This window comes from Clinocottus analis, unplaced genomic scaffold (assembly GCF_023055335.1).
Source record: "Clinocottus analis isolate CAN_PGR_092001 unplaced genomic scaffold, fCliAna1.0.p SCAF_6, whole genome shotgun sequence".
Taxonomy (NCBI): Eukaryota; Metazoa; Chordata; class Actinopteri; order Perciformes; family Cottidae; genus Clinocottus; species Clinocottus analis.
This window is the reverse complement of record NW_027176218.1, coordinates 13670875-13686249: the sequence shown is the minus strand read 5'-3', so window position 1 is coordinate 13686249 and position 15375 is coordinate 13670875.

Genomic DNA, 15375 nt, shown 5'->3' with positions numbered 1-15375 from the left:
TTCAACTCCCTTTGTAGAATGGATACAAAACAGCTGCAAAAGTAGTATTCGATGAATGTAGTATGCAGTGATTTAAACTGCCTACAGATGATCTCCGACCGTCTGCAGATTAAAGTATTTCAGTCCTCTCATAGCCCTGTATCAGCACTCAGTATTACCTTCAGTGTGTCAGTGAAAAGCCTTCTTCCTGGCACCATCAAAGGTGGGCGAGGACTTCTGAATCCTGCCTGTCAAAATTCAAATGGACCCTTTGGGAGCAGTGTCATTCATCTCTCCTCAGTCAATAGCTGGCAGCTCTGTCCCTCCATTGATTATCAACTGTGAGGGAGGCAAAGAGGGACGACAGGCAGGCCTTTGTTCCCTCTCCTGAAGGAAAAGTGCCAGCAAAATAACTCACCACAATTAAAATCTCAATACATCAGCTGGAGTTTACTTTATGGTAGAGCCCAGCTGTTATCTAATGGACTTGATGAAAAGAAGACAGAAGAGGTAGAAATCCATGGAGATGCTTATGTCTCCAAATATGGTTATTTGCTTAATTTTTCATGGTTTCTGTCTTTTTTAGTGAGTCCATAGTCTTCTACCTGCTTGTTTTGTTCTGTCAGATATGCTATTAGCCACAAAACAAGGACATTACGTTTAGAATTGTGTTTGTTTGCAAAATAGATTTAAGAACTGATCATTTCACCTCAACGGAGGAATTGCTCATCGGACAAAGTGGAACCATCACATAGGGGTTGAGTTCAAGGTTATAGGTTAAAAACATCTCTGTGGCAAAGGCCAAGAAAAAGGTCAGTGCACTTGTTGCACCTTAACCCCTCAGATGATTGCTCATCATGATGAATTAAGTCTCCTTGACAAAGCGGGGAGCCAAGTGGACAAGGGCAGAGCCCGGAGACATGAACCTTCAACTCGCTCTGTCAACTTCCATAGCCTCCTGCAGAATGAATAAGTTAACAGGCTGTCACAACATTAGCAAGTGAATATCTGGAGATTTGAATTCCAAATACACTGCTCTGATTTGCCAGCGTTGTGCTGAAAGTGCCGACGGTCCCAACAATGTGATGTGAACACAAATGGAGTCGGTGAAAAGAAACAGAAATGTGCCATACAGTCTGTTGGTCTTTTGCTGCAAGAACTTTTTGCGACTATATAAATATAACATTTCGATTACACAAAAACAACTGGTGAATGGCTCCACAGCAATGAGCCACAGCAAAATGGAAGTGGGAATGGGGTCAGATTTCACCCTGCATTCATCCTGCGAGGCACCGTACCTGTGTTTAATGTGAGCAGTATACAGAAAGAGGGACTTTAATGGATAGATGCAGCAAGTAATTCAGGCACTGCATGGAACCTAATGAGGGGTAGAATTCAGAGAAACCAATCTTTTCTCCCCCCCATAAGTTGCACCAGGATGTCTCATAGAGCTACACTGCCCTCTGACAGGTCTGAGTGGTACTGCAGCATGGATTTCAATACACTCAGGGTCTCATAATGTTCATTTTTGTGTGTTCTAAAAATTAAGATGAAATAAAAGTCACATTGTGTTAGCACCACTGATGAGTAGATTTATGTACGTATGTTGCGAAATGCCAGTCTTGAAGGTCTGCCACACAACACAGCCCTGAAATATGCCTGAGGAGAAGCCAAGGAAAGCACAAATGTGAATTGATCTCTCCAATCAACATGATGAATGAGGAAAGCCAAGCGTTCTTTCTGCAATGCCAGGTCTTGCACTGCAGTATTGTTCATTCCATTGTGCTTTGGGAGAGGATCAAGATTTTCTTGTCGATATGCATTTAGCCATTAAGTGAGGTTTTGTTGTTACACAGGTCAAGACAGTATTTACACTGAGGTATTCGCAGATGTTTTGCTGCAGTCTCTCTTTCAATTAAACTCGCAGAAAAAACAACTGAATAAGGAATGCAACTGAAACATTTTCTTCACACATAACTGAACATTGGCAGACTGCAATCTTGCATCTCAGTTTTTCTTTTCATTATTTTTTCATGGACCATAAATGCAGTAAGAGCAACAACCAAGGATGTTCATTGTGATTTATTTTAAAGCTGAGTTTCAAAATGATGCACTTTGAGATTTGAAATGGAACATCAACCATAAACATGGATACTAGAGCTATGTTTGGCTATGTTTAGATCACAAAGCTGGGCGCATCCAGTATATCACACACATTATAGCTTTACATCACTGAATTATTCTTGCCACCTGTTCAGAGAAATGCAGTGTTCATATCAAAACAGGTCAAACACAGTATGAGGGTTGTCTTCAAGCAACAATGTCTAAATTTAATACTTAATGCACTGTTTTTCCCCTACAGTCCTCGCACTTTCTGGACAACAAGGTGAAACACAGCCGATGGGAACATCTGTCAGCTTTTCCTCTGAGTGCACACTGCTGGAAGATCTCATTGTATGTGGGATCATGCATTGCCTTTAATACTCTACATAAGGCACAATGCCAAGTGGCAACAGCAACAAAAAATATTCTTGATGAAAAGATTACGCTGCAACACATCTGTAAAAAATAGTCAGTGAACACAATCTGTCTTTTCTTTTCAGCACCAGTTTGCTTCATATGTCAGCACGATACCGGTACACTCTGACGCCGGTTCCCAGAGCAACCACAGCTAGCTGAAGAGTACCTGTTACTGCCATAAAAGGAACATAAGCAGACATGAAATGGACCTGAACATTTGTTTTATTCTATATAGGCCTATATGAATTATTTAACTTAGCAATCCCTCTGTTTTTGAGAGAGTTACAATTTAACCGTACACATGCATAGGCAAAGGTAAGCTTGTATGAATTTTTTTTGTGTGGTTATACTGGTCCAGTTGTTCATCTGGGATAATCCAGTGCACCTTTTATTTCCTTGTATCTCATATAGTAAGAGCTGATCTCTTTGTGACGGTCCTGACTTTGAGCACGTTACTGTGAGCTGTGCCGATGCTTGCACTTGCAAAACAACCTTCTGCTCTGCAGAAAAACAGTAACATTTAAACTGAAAGTCTTGTTAGAATACAATCTCATTAAATAAAACCAAGGGGAGTCAAGTGTGTTGTGAAGTGGCGGCGGTTGATCTGTTTAGTCTGTATACTTTAATGGGAAGGTTGATGTGTATATGAGCGATGCCGCTCTATTGATTTTGTGATTCCGACAGAGCAAAAGCAATCGAAGGGTGTCCTTTTACCTTGTCAGATGTCACGTAAACAGACTACCTATTCCCATGTAGTTTGTATTTCCCTCTCAAGATGTAATGTCACATGGAATGATCCTTTAACGTTGATCAATTCTGCCACCTGACACCATCATGAGAACAATTAACTCCTGTTCCAGCCTTGGAGGGAGACATGAGGAAACAGCTAGTTCTGTGGACAGCTATGTTTTGTTCCGAGCGCTGGTCTGTGCAACACAATATCAGTCTCAGTCCTGTTCTGCAGCCCTGTGTGTAATGTGTCTGGCACTGCTATCAAGTTGGCTCCAGATTTCTATCCACCTCACTAGAGTGGCTTTCAAACTTCTCAGGGAACTCGTTTGTTTTGTGACCCACAATAATTTATTGGACTATTGTGTTGGCTTATTGAGCAAAATGTATCCCAATTTCAAGCTTCTAACCTGTTTATAGTGCTTTATTCAGCTCTGCACACATTGCAGAGACCAGACAGGGCTTTGGTAACATAACATGGCCATCATTTTTTTGCATTTCGATTCTGATCGCAGACAGTTGTATGTGGGACGTTAATTATTATTTCATATTACACAAGTAATGACACCAGACAGCAACAAAAAAACAGCCTCCAGATGACCCTCAGGGGTGTGTTAAAAAGAGAGAAAATGATATGAAATTACAGAATAACGGACAGAGAGATTTTTACTCTCCTTTATGAAATGATGAAGTACCACATCAACACAAATGTATCCAAGCATTCACACACCATTATTTCCTAATACTCTCTTCTGTGTGAGCTTGACTGGACACATTTCCCCTCTGCGTGGCATCTTCCCATAATCATCTTACGCTCCCCAACTCTCCCTCACACACACATGGCAATGTGTCTGCAGAGTGGTCTGGAATAAAGTAGAACCACAACTGATGGAAAGACAAAATGAGAGAGAGAGAGAGAGAGAGAGAGAGAGAGAGAGAGAGAGAGAGAGAGAGAGAGAGAGAGAGAGAGAGAGAGAGAGAGAGAGAGAGACAGAGAGAGAGAGAGAGAGAGAGAGAGAGAGAGAGAGAGAGAGAGAGAGGATGAGCTCACTCACCCAGGCCATCTCTGCCAAGACAAAACAAACCCGGAGAGTGAAAATCATCTTATCAGGGCGATAGCAGACAAATAAAGGGAGACTGTCAAGAAATTATCGCGTTGGTATTCATGCCATGCCTTGCTGTGTCTTGTCACAATAAAACAGAGGGAATGCAAGTGGAGGCTCGGGGAGAGAGAGAGAGAGAGAGAGAGAGAGAGAGAGAGAGAGAGAGAGAGAGAGAGAGAGAGAGAGAGAGAGAGAGCGCTAGCAGTTTAGCCTGTTTGCTTCTTGCACTGCAGTGCATCTCCTCTGATATGGCTGTATTTGAAATCAGCTTTATAGAGTAGAGACACTGCAGAGCTGTGTGCCCAGGCATCCCTGTCAGACCCAGGAAGAGTAGACTTCACGGATGAATAGTCATTGCTTACATACACAACTACACACCAAACATTAATCACAGACAGAAGTCTCTTTCCAAAGAAAAGCAACACAAAAACAACAGTGAAGGTTCAGAGACAGGTGATGAGCTGCATTGAAAGACAGAGGGGCGGGACAGGGTGCGGACACAAAGAGTGGGTGAGACCTGCAGAAAATAAGGTGCAGGCCATACATACTTTAAGGTATAAGAACACTTTATCTTGCCTTGTAGAATGAACGAGCGTGGTGGAAAGAGTGTGTGCAGTTGAAGAGAGTGTTTCTTGCAATTTTAATGCAAAGCACGGCTCTACTGCAACCTGTCTGAGACAGCAGGGACTCTCTCAAGTGGCGCTGGCAGGGACCGTCTGTGAACCTGCCTGTGGATCATCGTAAACCCTGCACCTGCTCATGACTGTATCACAGGCGCCCCACGTCTTTATATGCACATTGCATACGGCTCAACACATGCTGAATATATGCACGCTTATGGACCATAATTCATCATGTGTCCAAGAGTATTGATTATGTGCTAAGTGATAAGGCAGTGGAACATGCTTCCTGAATATGGATAAAACACGCATCTGCATTAATTAGTGCTGCACATCTAATTACTGATGAATGCAGCCACAAATAATCACAAAGGAACTAACAACTTTAATTAAACAAGACTTGTATAATTACAAGCTCAGGACACAAAAAGCAAAGTAAGTGGCCTGGCAAGCCAAAAACATCTTTGGATGAGAAATGTGCACGCCCTATCACTTTTCTTTGTTTGATACTGACTTTTTGCGGCTTTTTTCGCTCAAATCGACTTTCATGGCAGAAGTGATTTGTAATTAATGGTGGTTTTGTAACTCATCTATATCCCTGAACCCTGACGAGACCGATCAATAGCTCTGCCTGTGGCCTGCTCCGTGTTCTCTCTCTCTCTCTCTCTCTCTCTCTCTCTCTCTCTCTCTCTCTCTCTCTCTCTCTCTCTCGCTGCAGCAGAAACCAGAGTTTCCTCACAAGTCGCCACACACACAGCATCACACAAACCATGACTGCCTAAAGAAGGCTGTCACAGTCAAAAGTAAAGTATAACTGTCGTCAATTTTGCATGAGAACAGAATTTTTTTATCAGCGAAAGCATTTCTGCTTGCTTTTTGGGAATATTTTGACCAACTGTGGGCAGCAGAACCATCTGTAAATACAACTGAGTGATATACCATCACCTTATAAAGTAATAGAGACAAGGCGCTGCCTTTTTATACACTAAGCAGAGGCAGAGCAACAATAAAAATATTTTGGAATTGTCTTCCTTGCCACTCAATTATTAGTTAAGTTAAGTATTCACTCTTTCATCTTTGGTTTGGTCTTCATCAAATCGAGTGGGACATGACTCCACTATCTTCACCGGCACCTGCCAACTTTTTCTTAAAAGAGGGTAAGATAATGTGCCGAGCTGAAGCAAACTGCAGGGCCGGGTGATCATTTTCTGTGGGTCCATGAAGTGATGCCTTTCAGATTACATATTAGGTTGGCTATTGTTTCATTTATTTAATATAAACATATTGATTACTGAAGCATTTAAGTTCTCATCCATCAGATTTTCGTCCTATTGCATATGTGAAAAAACTACGTATAAATCTTTCAGAAGGAGCTGAGTGAAAGAGCTTATAAATATCCCTCTAGTGATGTCACTTAAGTCAGCACTTCCGTTGTAGCTAAAGACTACAAGTTTTCAAAAAGGAAAAAAAGCGTTGGGTTAGAAAAAGTGAGTTCATCAGACCGCTGTTGCCCGCTCCTTGTCTCTGCCTGAGGCTAGCAGCTCAAGGCTATCTACCGCTGCTCGTACATCATGCCAAAACAAACTGTCTGTGGTTGAGTTGCATCATGGGTAATGTAGGCAGCAGGTTTTGAAAAGTAAGGTGAATGCTTGCCAAGAAAGCATCTGCTGCATCTAATCTGTTCACTGTGAGTAAAGTATGAACCAGAAATAAGCTGCTGTGTCACAACAAGAAAAACTGCAGTTTGCACATCAATGCAGTCTTTCTTTACTCTCGCATCCTTGTGCTCATTGTACTGCTGATCTTCAGTTCATGTAGGTCTCCCAGCTCACTCCTTAGGCTGGTAGTCAGCCCAGATCTTTATTTGATTGTATGCCTCTTTCAGACAAGTATCTTTCAATCATTCCCCTTAGGGTCATACTCCTGAGTTGTTCACATAAAGAACCCTGCACCACCAAAGTTATGCTTCAGTAAAAAAGAAAATCTAATCCAGCAAAGAAGAAGAAATAAAATGGCAGGATGGAGTGGGGGGGGAGACAGAAAGAGGGATGGAGGTTAATGATAGACACTAACCACATTTTTCCCGAAAGGTCACTTCACAGACGGATGGCAGCCCTGTGCTGTTCTGTTAATGTTCCCCATCATAATAGGTCCTGATTTTCATCTTCCATTTCCTTTATTTTGGGAGTCACCCATTCATTTGGCAGTGGGGAACTTTCCCCTCGCGCTGACACAATATCAATCAGCCCAGTGTCACAACTAAACAATGCAGGCAGCACCAGTGTTAATAACAACCTTATCAGATAAGATGGAAAACAAACCCGCCCCCTCTTACACTTCAATCTCCAACATGAACAGGTGCGCGGGGGATGACACAAACAAATTAGAAGAGAAGGAATCTGTGACAGGACGTGCTATCACCTTGTGTTAGGTCCAGGCGGAGTGGCAATGTATTCAGTTGTGTCAGCACTCCTCCAGCTCGCAGACACACACTGATACACACACTCTGGATGGCTGCTAAGAAGTCTGAGGAGTGGGTTGAGGTTGCTGTAAAAGCAATTTCCTCATGAGAGAAAGGTCTCATAATTCTTGTGAGACAACGCATCTGGGATGATTGGGGACAGATGGGAAAAACTGTATAAAATTCAGCAATGTCCTCATTCATGGCAATTGTGTTTTCAGTAACCTTTTCTCTGGAAAGTTTCTCTGATGTATTTGCCATTTTTGAGGGCCTTCACATTAATCATGGCTGACAGGCAGCAAGACTTTCTTGATGACGGCAGTGTTTCAGATATAGAGTGTGCCAACAGGCATAATGTATTGCGCTGGCAATATTGCATGCATCCAGTCTTTGTTCACGTATTACCAATGCTTCAAATGCACATTTATTGTCGTTTTTTAGATACCCATCTGAAAAAGAGAATAAACTTTTTCGCTATGTTTATAGTTCACACTCCTCAACAGAGCATACTTTCTAACCCAACAACAATTTGTACTTGTTCTGCAGCATCCAGGAGAATATATCCAGCCAAGCGAAAGACATAAACAGGAGCTTGACTCTTCTATTATGTCCAAACATGGGAATGGTTGGTCTGGCTGAGGCATGACTCACTGATTTGAAAAAAAATAAATAAAATGGTTGTAGCAGGTGAAATGCTGGAGCAGAGCCACGGTCTGGCCTCCAGGGTGGTGATATTTATGCCTCCTCTCTTTCTCCCTCCCTCTCCTCTTATCCTCCTCTGTTTCTCTGGGAAACTGAGCACATACAAACCTGTCACACTACACTTTGCTGATTTACCAGCTGTGCCTTTGATTGTCATTGCAGTGTTTTGAATTTATGAATCAGCATCACTGACTATCAATGTCTATTATTGCTCTTCACTAAGTAATTTAGATTTTTTTTAAACTTTCGAATGCATTTGGTACGTTAGGTCAGCCTCTATTACACGAGTTGACTGACCCGCACAATACTTTCCACACCATTTTTTTTCAGATTTTTTTTTTACATGCATTTACCATATGTGCGCCTTTCCAGTTTCATTTTTTATTGTAGTGTCAAGCAAATCCTTTACCACTTGCCTGAGGTGCATCCCTGGTTTGTTGGCTGTAGCCCCTCCTCAGGTCGATTTGAATAGTCCCTTCATTTTTCAAGATAGTTTTATATTTACATAAATATATTTTTGCTTGTTTTGGTTGTCCCAGGCGTTCCTGTTTTTAAATATTTTATTTTTAGCCTGATTAGTTTTCATATTCGTATTTCTGAATCCAAATCTCCAATTTGTGTGAATTGTGTGAATTGTGGATTTGCGTTTGTCGGAACGCTTAGTTGATGTGAAATTGACAAACACACACACATATATATATATATATATATATATATATATATATATATATATATATATATATATATATAGAGAGAGAGAGAGAGAGAGAGAGAGAGAGAGAGAGAGAGAGAGAGAGAGAGAGATGGTATAACACTTTGCACCAATTCAAATTGTTTTAATAATCTTCACCTTGTATTTACTTATTTACTCCTCTTCATCCCCTGTATAGCGAAGACAACTGCAATAAGATCTCTCAATCTCCTTTTGTCTTGTAACATGCTGCAACTTTCTGCATTTCTAGTCTATCTTATCCAGCAGCTCCATGAAATTTACAAGAACCAGCTAGCAGCGCCGGTTTTGATATTTTTAAGGGCACTTTGCAAAATTGTGTATTTCGACCATATTATACTTTTAAAACAAACACTAAAATGTTTTATTTAACTTAGTTTTATTCTTAAATTCTAAATGAGAAAAAATAAATAAATAAACAAAGTAACAAATCAATTATATCACTTTAATTAAAACCATAAATGTTTTGAATAAATCAAAGAGGAGTGAATATAATTTATTTTATATTAATTATTTTAAACGTTGCGAAGTTCAACACTTAAGAACGCAAATGTGAGCCTGTTTACACGTAACCATTTATATGTCGACTGTATCGACACATAAACAGCATTAATATTCATTTCGAGTTGTGTTTCTGTCGAATATTGACTTTCCTTTCACCTCTAGTTTGGTCTACACCAACTCCTGAGGGAAACGGCCGGCTCTTTAGCTTTTTAATGCTCCACTGTGTTCACTAGCTAGCCACTAATGTTGTTTTTGCTTTGTGGCACTTCATGGGCAGGTAAGATGCAGAGCTTTTTCACTGAAAACAGATGCATAGTGTGTTTACAAGCAATGCTAATGAGAATTGTTACAGTGAACCAAAACCGTAACGTTGTGAGCTGAAAAAACCCAAATAATTAGCTGAAAGACACTAAAATGCTTCATATGGCTGAAAGGGTGATCATTTTCTGTGGGTTTGTCTCTTCGATCAATTTCTTTGACATGTTATAGGCATTTAATCAATTGTTAATACAAAACAGATTGATTACAGCAGCATGACAAATTAACTCATGCCTGATATATAAAAATGTGTGCAATAAAACTAGACAAATTATTGTGCACACGTCTGCAAAATATAAGTTTTCTCGTGTCCTAAAATAGAGAAGTGTTGATGAATAATTTAAAGGTTTGGGCTGATGAGATTTCAAAGGTCTGGTAGAAATAGATGAAAATGCAAAACTAAAGTGTAATGAACTCTTGAACATGTTAGCGCGCACGTGGAGGGAGAGGCGTGAGGCGTGAGGGGGAGGGGCTGCTGAGTGGGACAAGTCGATAGGAGTCTCTCCTGCACTGTCAGATGAAAACGCTTTTTTGGGCATCAAAGACACCTGCAGCAGCAGAGTCTCCAGTGATAAAGATGCCTCTCTCCTTGCTTTCCCCCCTCCAATTTTAATTACAAATATTTATAAGCAGCTTAACTGCATGGACAGGGTTTTTTCTTTACCAGGCGAGGGTGTGGGGGTGTCTGAGTATCAACGCAGCTGTTGGATACGATAAGATTATTTACCAGTTTTTTGTTATTTTATTTGTTTATTTCCTGTTAATTATTCATACCCCCACACGATCATTGACTCCACTTTTTCCTCCTCAATACCTTAAATGGGGGATGAAATAAATAAATGAAAATAATAATAAATAAATTATTCTGGGGATAAACATTCTCAGTGAAAAGCTAGAGGGTAAACTTGTCTCTCTGGAAATTAGACTCTTGTCTGAGACTGAGAGATGGTTGTGCATGTCAACTCCTTGAGGATCTTAAACTCCTGACTTAAAAACATTTATATCTTTACATTTTTCCCCTGCCTTTGCACACTTAACATTAGGCATAATGCTGTGTGGCTCAAAAGTGATCGCCTGACAACAGGTTTACTTTAGGATACCTCATTTCACCAAAGGTTTAGAGCCTATATTAAGAGAAAGAGAGAGACAGACAGGGAGAAGGGGAGAGAAAAAGCAAAGCACATTTGTCACTACTTTAACCTCCACGGCGCATTATAATGAAAAAAGTCTGGAAGTCACCTTGTATGAGGATAATGTAAAAGGGAGACAGGCGTGTGAGAGAGATGGAGACAACACAGGTATTTTCAGTTGTCAGTGCATTTCAGAAACCTCTGAAAGCAAAAAACATTGTTTTCCAGTGAAATGACAGGGTTTGTAGGAGGTTGGGAGACGGGGGGACATTTATCTTATTTGGTTCAGATCTCTTCTCACTAAGCAGTTCGGCAAACTGCGTCGAAAACACCTCCTGTAATTCTGTTTTTTTAAATCACTTCATGGATGTCGGGAAGACTACAGCGGCTGAGCCATCAGCTAACAGGAATCATTAGCAAGAGCCTGAACACCCATCTAAATAGTGACAGGAAAGCCCATTGTAGCGCTGAGTGGTGACGTGAAGGAGGTTTATTCTCGTCACAGTTTCCGCAGACCCAAATGGGAGTGCAGAGGGTTTATTTTGTTTCCAAATCGGAGGTGGACAGTAATTACATTTAGTCTTATTAGTCGCTCCCCCTTGACTCTGCATGGTCATCTGGGTAATGTATGTGGACCTTCCTGTTTGGGCGAAAATGGATTTGTGCTGCATTAGCTGATGAGCCAGGTAAATTACATTATGTCCCCCAATGTGATCTTAATGTCAGTGATTCTGGGGGTGGATCAGCCTAGTGGACAGTCTCAGACTTGTTAGCAAACACTTTACCACTCTGTGTCTGCAATAACACAGACTGAAGAAGCATAGGGAGGCTGCTTATCCTTCAAAATCTTATTTCAAATAACCTTAAAGAGTCATTCAGTAATTCCTTTTCAATTCTTCACTTAGTTCCAAATAGGACTATTGATGAGGTATTCAAGAAATGTCAGTGAATTACTCTATAAAGGACAAGGTTTAAAGGAATGGAAAATATTTTTAGAATAGCATGAAAAATAGGAAATCATCAGCAGTTTCTATCAATTTGCAGGATGTTGAAACCTCAGGGGAAATACACTGCCTGGATTTACCTACTACTGCCTACTGTACAAGCCTGTGGGGGCATTGCTATGATCTGAGGTTGCTGCAGTTGCTCAGGTCTAGGTTCAGCAACGACCAGGTTATTCCATCAATGGATTTGTTCTTCCCTGATGGCACGGGCGTATTCAAAGATGACAATGCCAGGATTCATCGGGCTGAAATTATGAAAGAGTGTTTCAGGGAGCATAAGACGTAATTTTCACACATGGAGTCCAGACCTTTACCCCATTGAGAATTTTCGGGATTACATTACATTACATGTCATTTAGCTGACGCTTTTATCCAAAGCAATTTATAGTAAGTGCATTCAACTGTGAGTACGAACTCAGAACAACAAGAATCAAGAGAGTACAATTTCTTCAATAAAGTCAAACTACAAAGTGCTATCAGTAAGAGCCATCTAAGTGCTGCCAAAGTGCTACTGCTACTGTCTTTATTCAAGGTGGAGTCGAAAGAGATAAGTTTTTAGGAAGATGTAGACACTTTCTGCTGTCCTGATGTCAATGGGGAGCTGATTCCACCATCGAGGAGCCAGGACAGCGGACAGGACAGGGATGTGCTGGAGAAGGCTTTGTGCAGCAATCAGACTCTACCATCATCAACACAAGATCTTGGTGAGAAATGAATGCAACACTGGATGGAAATAAATCTTGTGACATTGCAGAAGCCTATCGGAACAATGCCACAGCGAATGCGTGTCGTAATCCAAGCTAAAGGCGATCCAACGAAATATTAGTGTGTGTGACTTTTCTTTTGCTGGTAACTTTGTTTTTGGCCATGCAGTGTATGTACAGGGCTTCTCTTCCACAGATGTACTTCTCAAATCTCCCTGATACTATTGTGTATACTTTTGTGTGGAAAGGATATGTGTGTGTGTGTGTGTGTGTGTGTGTGTGTGTGTGTGTGTGTGTGTGTGTGTGTGTGTGTGTGTCTAACAACAGCATGTTTAGTCATGCAGCCGGTTCTGTGACCTTGAAATCCTCCAGGGGGAAAAACAACTATTGTTTAGCAAGCAGACTAACAGCAGCAGCCGATGGTCTTGGTTTTTTGGCCTGACATTTATCAAGTCACTGACCGCTGCCACTTCTGTCACTTGGTGTTAAGTGTAATCTGGGGTTGCATTTGAACCTCTTTTTTTTTTAAGATTGTGTGAGGCAGTGTGCGTGTGTATCTGCGTATGTGTATGTAGGTGCAATGCTGTGTTGTGTGATAAGTGTGTGTACCCGACAAAAGTTACAAAATTGTTAACTCTGTGTTTGCCAATATAAACAGTGCCATGTTCCATAATCTATTATCTATTGCTGCCAACAGTACGAATACAAATCAGGATACCAGTATGAATGAAGTATGATGTAAGCTGTATTCAGCTATAGCATTATTAAACATTATAACACAGTGTTACTTCGTTGTGTCATGTACTCAGCCATGACTCTTATTTAGTTTGACAGTGTGTGAAATGTACCTGGAACAGTGAAGTCTAAATGACACCAAGACTCAGACAAGTCTCTGTCTGTTTCCTAGTTTTTACTTTGGCCTGATGTGACCTATGAAAACAGATCACTCAGGGTAATCCTTCACATCAAAAGATTTGATAGAAGGTAAATAATGAATGGTATAATCATTTCAGAAGTGATGGGCAGACTATAAATTGAAATTTCAGCACAAATTTAGGTTATCATCTAAATCAAGGTGAGAAAGGTGCACACGGCTATTTCCAGGTTGTTTACAACCATAGAAATTACAGCAACTCATAATAAATGACTTATTTAGTGGTTGTACTTTTATATTTCACAGACTGGACTAAAGCATAAACACCAAAACTAGTCAGAGCATGGGAGCAAACATCACTCACAAGTTAAAGCGTCTGCGTTTACAGTGTGCAATAAACACCAGTAAGCATCATCAAAAATATCCAAAGAAAAAAAGAAAACTCAAACAACACACAATATTATATGTCATAATATTGTGTGTACATTTTATTTGTTGTGTAGCATTGGTATTAAACAGCTGATTATTCAAATCATACTCTTGTTAAATCTGTGGAAAACAAAAAGGTGCATGTAGCATATTAATGAAATACTAAACTGCAAGTTCTTCAGGAGAACTGTTGTGTTTCCTCACAGCAAAGTCTACCTCTAAGCTTGTGCTGATTGGCGATCTGATCATATATCAATAATTGTCAGGATGATCAAAGATTGTTTTTTTCAATGACAATGTTGACGAAATTTTACCTCATTTTACCAAAATGTTGTAAAAAATAAATAAATCTGTCCATTTAGAGATGTTCTTGGTGCAGGGGCATGTCCACACACGAAGCACACAGCATGATGAGGGAATTGTACATCCTTAAAAAACTGTTTGCAATCTCTTCTCCAAGGATCTGATCTTGCACCTCTGTTGTCTATATGTCTGCTCACCCAAACTTAGCTCTGTGCTCCATGAGAGCAGACAAGACATTTGGATTGAAGCAGAATATGTATTACGTTATATTTGTTCAATAAACTTTGACTTTCAGACTTGAGAGTGAGCGTGACAAAGAGCGAGCGTGACGCATACTTTTAAAAGGGAGCCCTTAAAGCTTCATCAGAAGTTGTGCTATGCTGCAATTGGCTATCTTGAGTAACCATGATTGTGCAATCCTTTTATACACCAGACACAAACACACAGCCATGCAGCCATATTTTTATATTATCTAAATCCTGCACTTAGTTGCCCTACACCACTAGCATTCAGTATTTACAGTAGAATAATTCTGCCATTGGAGGTCTGCCGGGAAAGCAATAATGTTACTGTTTGATTCGAACAAAAATCAAACAGAGATATTTGAGAGTGTTGTGTTCTCTCTGGAGAACGATAAAATGTTTGGCACGCTTTACTGTTTGTTTGATTTACATTGTGTTAATGAGGATGGGCGGGAAAAATCTAGGCCACCTGAAAAAAAGGCCCAATACCTGAGACCTAGGATTGTAACATGTTAAACAAGACTAGAGTTGTTTCATTATTATTCTCAGACACAAGGTCCTCCTGAGAAGCATGAAAAACATAAAAATCTGAGCAAAAACTACCAGCTCCCCTTAAAACCAAGTCAAATAGTGTCGAACTATGTGAAGCTATTAGCTGTAAGAGTTTCACTGAGAGCCTCTAGGGATTAAGATTGGTCCCAAAGCTTTCAGCCGCAGGTTTACAGAGCAAAGATGCGTCAACTGGGACCAACAGCTGAAAAAGGTCATTCCAGGAGAATATGGGACACGTAGCCTCGGGTCCTTCCACAATTGTTGAACACTGAATGAGAAGCAAAAAACGTTGTAATTCACTCGGAGGACCGACCGTAGTAAACAACTCTGTGAAGTAGATACACACCAGGAATAGAGGTAGGAGTCAAGATGCCATGAAGTCTCAATGAAACACTGTCAACAACAGCACTAAAGCACAAGTGAGCATGAGACTAACATGTGCAGACACAAAATCAATACTGATATAACCTT